The following is an 8,090-nucleotide window of genomic DNA, read 5'->3' on the forward strand; positions in this document are numbered from 1 at the left end:
TCAAAAATCGGACCGAGCCAAACAAGGAAGTGAAGCACAACTCCTGTTACAACAAGCCGGCTTGCCCAAAGACACACCCTGTGGTATTCCTGAAATGCAAACATTGTAAGATGTCCTAGCTCCACGCTACACTTTGAAAGTGCACTCTCAAGAAATGCGTGGGCCTCTGTTGTTTCGAGGGAAAGACTTTAAGGATGGAAAATACATTCATGTCTATTATCACGATGAACATTTCGATACCATTACCAGTATCACCGGATTCCTGGGATACAGATATTACTGTGAGAAATGTGACTATGGCTATAACAATCGAGAACAACACAAGCATTGTGGATCGAAATGCTCAGGATGTTTGGCCTCTTCACCCTGTCTGAACGAAGGGCAAGAACCAGTGCAATGTTCTACTTGTCTGCGCACGTTTGTCAGCCCTGCCTGTTACCAACAACATTTGAAGACGCAAGGTTCACAGCAGAAATGTGCTTGTCAACTGCTGAGATTGTGCCCTACGAGTGGACAAGGCATACGTACTAATAATGCCAAGGCACACGTATGTTCAGAAAGAAAAAATGTCCCATTTGTCACCACATCGTGGACTTGGAACACCAATGCTACGTGCAAAAATACCAATCCAACAAGAGAAAGAGGATGGACACAAGAAGAAAGGCAATTTCATCTTTTTCGATTTCGAATGCATACAAGAGACCGGTATTCACATTCCTAATTTCTGCGTGGCTCATCAAGCGTGCGAGAAGTGCATTCAAGAACCTATCTTCAGTCATTGCCCTCACTGCAGTAAAATTCCCGGGGGCGTGAAAAAATCTTTCGGGGACCGAACACGTTAGCCGATTTCGCCCGATGGGTCTTAGACCCCATCGACAAGACGTGGAGCCAAGAGGACATCGAATGTTACGGAGATTGTCATCGTCATGCCACGGTGATGGCTCACAATTTCTCCGGATACGATGGACAGTTTCTTCTCAGATACTATACGGAACAAGGCACCGAACGTCCTAAAGTCGCTTTGAACGGAGCCAAAATCATTTTCATGCAAGTGGGACAAGTACAGTTTAAAGATTCGATGAGTTACTTGGCCATGCCTTTGAGTTGAATGCCTAAAACGTTTGGAATGAGAGAATTGGCTAAAGGGTACTTTCCACACTTTTTCAATACGGAAGACAATCAACACGCCGTTCTACCCCATTTACCCGAGGCTCACTATTACGACCCCGACAACATGCGTACCGAACAACGAGAAGCTTTCTACGCTTGGTACCAGGCTCACGCCTCAGACCCTTTTGACTTTCAGGAAGAAATGTTAAAGTATTGTCGTTCCGACGTGGACATTTTACGACGTTGCTGTGGAAAATTTCGAGAACTGTTCATGGAACACGGAGGGGTCGATCCTTTGAAAGAAGCTTGCACCATTGCCTAAGCGTGTTCCTTAGTGTACCGCCAACGATTCATGCCTGAAAACACCGTGGCTGTCATCAGTCCTCAAACGACCAACTATGTCAAACATCAATACTCGGTCAAAGCCCTACGCTGGTTACATTACTTGTGCGACAAGGAAGACAAGTGGATTCAGCATCCTCGCAACGGAGGGGGCGAAAAGATCATCGGAACGCATTCGGTCGATTGGTGGGACTTAGAAAACCCCAAGATCGTGTACGAGTTTAACGGTTGCTTATTTCTTGGATGTCCCGTCTGTTATCCTGACCGTGGCACTAAAAATCAGTTTTTACAACGAACCATGGAAGACTTGTACCAGGCCACTTGTCAGCGACGCCTAAAGTTACAACAGGAAGGATACCAAGTGGTGGAAATGTGGGAACACGAATACGATCACCGTTTGAAAACCGATCCCGAGTTTAAACGCCTCGTGGAAAGTTACCAGTTCATGGACATGCTGAATCCGAGGGTTAGTTTGTACGGCGGAAGGACCAATGCCACCTGTTTGCTGTACCAAGCCGACGAAGAGAAAGGAGAAGAAATCAAATACTTGGACGTGTGTTCGCTGTATCCCGACGTGTGCAAATATTGTCGCTTTCCTGCAGGGCACCCACAATTGTTGACGGAACACATCGACCTGAAAAACATTCGACAATACGAAGGTCTGATCAAGTGCAAAGTCTTGCCTCCCACGGACTTGTACCATCCCGTACTACCTCACCATTGCCAAGGCAAGCTGATGTTTCCTTTGTGCCGTACTTGTGCCGAAACGTGCAACCAAGATCAACCTTGTCATCACACCCAGGAAGAACGGGCCTTGACGGGGACGTGGGTCAGCGTAGAATTGTTCAAAGCTTTGGACATGGGATACCAACTGTTAGAAGTGTACGAAATTTGTCACTTTCCCAAGACAAAACAATACCACAAGGGTGACCCCACGCAGAAAGGCATTTTCGCAGACTACGTGGATGCTTTTTGAAACTGAAGCAAGAAGCCAGCGGCTATCCGTCCTGGTGTCACACTCCCGAAGACCAAATTAAATTCAAAGAGAAATACTGGGCACAAGAAGGCATCACTTTAGATCACATCGTGAAAAACGAAGGCAGGCGATCGTTTGCCAAAGTGATGTTAAATTGCTTGTGGGGGAAAATGGCACAACGACCGTGTTTACCCAAGACGGAATATTTGACAGAACCTTTCCGCTACTTTCAGATGGTTCACGACAGAACCAAATTCATGAAACACGTGGACGTCGTTCCCGAAAATTTGATCTTAGTGAATTACGAAGAAGATCTGGACTTTGTACAAGACGACCCCTTTGGAAATGTCATCATTGCGGCTTACGTGACAGCTCATGCTCGCTTAAAATTGTACGAAGCTTTAGAACTGTTAGGGGAACGTGTCCTGTACTTTGACAAGGACAGTTGCATTTACATCCATCACCCGAGTCAACAGCACCCTGACATCGAAGGAGACCGTTTAGGAGCCTGGACAAACGAGCATCCCGACGACAAGATTCTAAGTTTCGCCAGTGGTGGTCCAAAACATTACGGTTACGAATACCGGGACAAACAAGGAGAAGTGCACACGCAGTGCAAAGTGAAAGAATTGACTCTGAATTATCGTACCAGTCGAGTGGTGAACTTTGGGGTATTGAAAGAAGAATTGCAGTCTAGAGAAGATGAACACTTTAAAGTGACCACCTATCAACCCAACAAGATTGTACGTTTACCCACTCACCACATCGTCAGTCGACCCTTGGAAAAAGTCTATCAAATCGTGTACCAGAAGCGAGTGCGACTTCCCAATCATTTTGCTTTGCCGTATGGACATGTCGGTATAAAACATTGGTTGTAAGAGGATAAGCTACCCACCAGAAGCATGATTTCGAAACAGCAAGAATCGAGTGAGAAATCCGATGAGAACCCCAAGTTCAAACCCTACCATTTTCCAGTCTTCTTACCTGACTATTGTGATTGTGCCCGTCGATTGGACACGTTTCAGAAATGGCCTACGGATACGGAAGGATTACCTTCTTCGCATGTTTTAGCTAGAACAGGATTTGTCTACTTGGGACTTGAGTCAGGATTGGGATACGAAGTACAGTGTTTCGCTTGTGGCCTGAAGTTACGAACCGATCTATGTATCTATAAAGATTCAGCTAATCTGGAACATACTCGATGGTCTCCGCACTGCCCTTACCTTTCTATGGCCTTTCCACCCATGACATTACGGTACAATGATGACGGTACCTTAGAGACGGTACCTTCCAAAACAAGACATAAAAAGGAACGATGTACAAGCTTGAGACTGCATTGCGACTAGTATAGAAAGGAACCCTAGGCAAGATCGATAGTTCATTGGGACTACCAAGACCAAGCGAACAAGATGAATACATTTAGAGAAACACAAAACAAGTTCGGACAGTTACACTTCAAGTGTGGGACTTCTGAAGTGGAATGCGATTGTGAGCCTTGCGATGGGAACGATGCTGTACGTAAAGCATCATGGGAACTTTGTTCTCACTATCCCTATCATGGAAAGTGATGCTGTGCGTGCCAAACCTGAGGGATGCGAAAGTGATGCCTCTAGTTCTCTTGGACGCTTTACTGGGTTTCGTTTTAAAGGTGGATGTTCACCTTCACGTCTACCCCCCTACGGATGTCATCCAGCCCTGAGCAAACTCCTGTCCATGTCACCCAACCCTCATCGAAACGAACCTGTGAAAGACGAATATTCGTTTCCTGTGTGTTTGTCGGAATACTGCGACTTTGAAAATCGTTTTCAATCGTTCAAAGGAAAATGGACTAAGTATCTGCGAGGACGGAAACCCGAAAAATTAGCAAGAGACGGATTTTTCTACTTGGGCGAAGGGGATAAAGTCAAGTGCTTCAGTTGCGGTGTGTCACTTCACCACTGGGAACCGCAAGATTCGGCCTACGTAGAACATGCTCGATGGTCACCGAATTGTCATTACTTACCCTTAGTGGGACCGAGACATTGAAGTAACTTACCATGTCGTTGACGAAGAAGAAACCAGATTAGTTAGGAGTCAAATGTTGGACATCACCGAGACCAGTATTTAAACTTCATTTTAAAAACGATATTGAATCATTACCTAAAGAACTGCAAGAGAAGATTTACAAGGAAGTTTGGCAGGGACTTGCCAGAGTGAAATCTCAATGGGTGACTGTAGAACGTTTGTGTCGAGAAATTCATAAGAGGAAAGTGAAAAAAGTCAACCAGTGTGTAAGATTTCGTTGGGTCAATGGTGCATTCGTCCTATTATATTACTCTAGACCGTTTACATCAAAAGAGTTCAGTGAGATTCTTGGACGTTACCCTGAATGGCAGTGGTCAGAAATTACTCACTATGTGGATTACGTTTGCTCTAGGAGAAGATTGTGAATTGTACTGACTGAACTATTCATGGATACTTTTCAAGAGAACATTCGTGCTTTGCCTGTGGAGTTGAGAGAACGCATTTACCGAGAGCTGGTCAAAATACAAGTCAAACGTAAAAAACAATTGCATCCGTTACGTCACCAGATCTTTAACCACTGGTACCTGAATGGTATAAGAGGACTGATTCGTCAGAAATTGTTTCCGTGGTCAGACCTTGTTCAACACTTTCAGTTAGTGAATGAACTAAATGTTCATCATTTTGGTTACTTCGTGATTCACCTAGAGCAACGCATTGAAGAAGACGAGTTAAACGATTACCAACATATTTTACGTGGAATCTGCTTAGCGGAAGACGAAACATCTAAACAAACTCTCAAGTGTAGGTTACAGTATCCAAGATTTAGATTCCCCACTGGAGAACGAAGATGTCTAGTTACAAAGTACCTTTATTGCTTCCGAAATAAAGAGACTATAAAATCAGGAATTCCTGCCACGGCTTATGTCACAAGTAATTGAACAGATTCCGTGGAAGGAACTCAATGACCATATTCAAACCGTGGATCATTACCATCAATTATTACGAGAACTCTATCAGTTCAATTTGGGACGACGCATAGTGTGTGTCTTAGTGACTTGTTTTCTGGGATTTCGTTTACCAGCCGATTCCTTGTGGACCCTTTACGAACAGTATTTACCAACCCATTCAACATGAAAGTGGTGCCTTTAAATGTTCACGAGAGACTCATTTTGCTCAACGCCTTACGTTTTCATCTGGATACTTCTCGATCTCTACGGGAAAAAAAGATTCGTCAACTTCTAGCTACCCAAGACGTGTATGATGATGTGTGTGTAGCTTGTGACTTACACCCCCACTGGACAGATGTCCGTGCCTGGAAAAAATGGGATTTTGAGGCTTGGACCCAAGAAGTGGCCCAGTATGCACGAGAGTTGTGATCCTTCCTTTCAACGTCCAAAGAAAAATGTTACTTTTCAACCTGTGTTAGTGACGGTGCCAGAAGAAGAACCCGTCACCCAGGACAGGACTGTCGTGGACATGCCTGAAAGACCCTTTCGGGAGGACACTTGTGTGACCTTACCCCTACTATAGAACTGGTTAGAACTTTACCCAAAACATGTTGTACAGACACTTGTGTTTATTCCACGTTAATGGTTATCATGTGCCTTTTATCCTTGTACTTAAGCCTTTGGCTTTTATGTATTTTTGTCTTTCGTTTTCATGTTTAAAACATTCAATAAACGTGTCCTGAAAAAAGTATATAAACTCTTGTCTTGTTTGTTTTCGTGTCACAAGTGACATTCCTAACACTATGGCTACCTCTGCTCTCTCTGCTCCCTCTTCCTCCACTGTCAGAGTCATCGACGAACACTTAGATCGTGCCAGTTGGGAGGCTTTGTATCTTCGCCATCCCTTTAACATGCTCATTGCTGGACCTAGCGGTTCAGGCAAAACCGAATTCGTCAAACGTTTGATCGAACATAAACATCATTTGATCGATCGTCCACCACAACGCATCGTGTGGTGTTACAAAGAGTGGCAATCAGCGTACAGCCTCTTGCGAGAAAGTCAAGGCGATTCCATCCTGTTTGTGGAAGGCATTCCTAAAGAAGACCCATTTGGTCATTTTCGACGACATGTTAGGAGAAGACGAAGAAGAAATTAAACTGTGGTTCACGCGCAAAGGGCATCACCGTAATGCCAGTGTCGTTTACATCACCCAAAATTTGTTTCAACAAAGTAAAGCCCATCGCACCATCAGTCTCAATGCGCATTACGTGGTCTTGTTTAAAAGCCCTCGATATAAATCGCAAGTGCAAGTCTTAGCCAAACAGTTACGGACGCCTTGGCTGACTCAGGCGTACGACGATGCCACCCAAACACCACACGCCTATTTACTCGTCGATTTGAAACCTACGACCCCCGATGATTTGCGATTTCGTACCCACTTGTTTCACCACTGGTGCCAAGACGGAGGGCCTGTCCTGTACACGTCTCCGTCCTCGACTTAATTTCACTCCAAAAAAAATTTATAAAAACCTCAGACACTTTTCGTCTGTCTCACACAGTTTGAACATGACGTCCCTTCAGTCACATCTTCCCGTCAAATTGATTCGTGCCTTGTATGCCATCAGTCGAGAAAAAAATCCACAAATACGTGCTCGTGTCTTAGAAGCTAGTCTCAAAGAAGTCTTACGATGGTTCACGGGTGACAGCACGTCAATTACTCCAAGGGATCATTCAGATTCCTCATCAAACCAAACGCTTTTTTGATCGAAACAAAGTCGCTTTGACCCAACTGGCCGATCCCCGCATCGACACTCAAACCAAAAAACAAATCAATTTGAAACCTGGAGGGAGCGGTACTCTTGGAGGGGTCATCATTCGCTCTCTCTTAAGATGGGATCCTAATGCTCCCAAAGTTCTTCCCAAGAAAAAAGAAGTCAAACGAAGCTCGAAGAAGAAGAAAAAGAGCCACGGTGGCAAGACCAGGTCCCCAAGGAGAAACGTGTCTCCAAGAACTTCTCCAGTGGCGGGACCCTCCTCTTACTAGACACCACCTCGCAAAAAGAAAAGCCCCCAGAAAAAGAAACAGAGAAAAACTTTCCAGAGAAAGAAAAGCCCACAGAAGAAAACTAGTCGCAAGAGAGGCACTTCAACCAGGACGCAATTTTACTTAACCTTACCCAGTGACAGTTCCATGGAGGTGTTTCCCAACAACACGTTGTGCTGTTACACGGCCAAATTACCTCAGGCCATCCAGTTAGATCACGAAGCCCATTTGGAAGTGGCTTTAGTAGAAATCATTCACCCGACCCAAGTCCTCAATGTCCTTCCCAATCAAAATTTTTTTGATGTGGAAGTTCATGACGAACCATTGCAACAGTACTTGGATACCTATGGCAAATATGACAAGAAAACCCCTGGCACAAAAAATCAAAAGTACACCACCTATCATTTGTTCATTCCCCCAGGCTATTATTTTAGTGGTCAACATTTGGTCACCACCATAGCCTCCAGGTTTAATGTCGTGTTTATGAAAGCTTTGGAAAGTGTCAAAAAAAGTGTCACCATGGAATACCACAAAGCAGCTCGTCGCTTCTTGATGAAATTTGACGGGAGTAAAATCGTGTCCATTTTATTTTGTCCTGAATTGTTTGACATCTTGGGCGGAGACATGGACATGAGAATGGCCATGATCAAGAAAAAGGAATTACCA

Source organism: Sinohyriopsis cumingii, chromosome 6, assembly GCF_028554795.1.
Source record: "Sinohyriopsis cumingii isolate HCF-2022 chromosome 6, ASM2855479v2, whole genome shotgun sequence".
Classification (NCBI taxonomy): Eukaryota; Metazoa; Mollusca; class Bivalvia; order Unionida; family Unionidae; genus Sinohyriopsis; species Sinohyriopsis cumingii.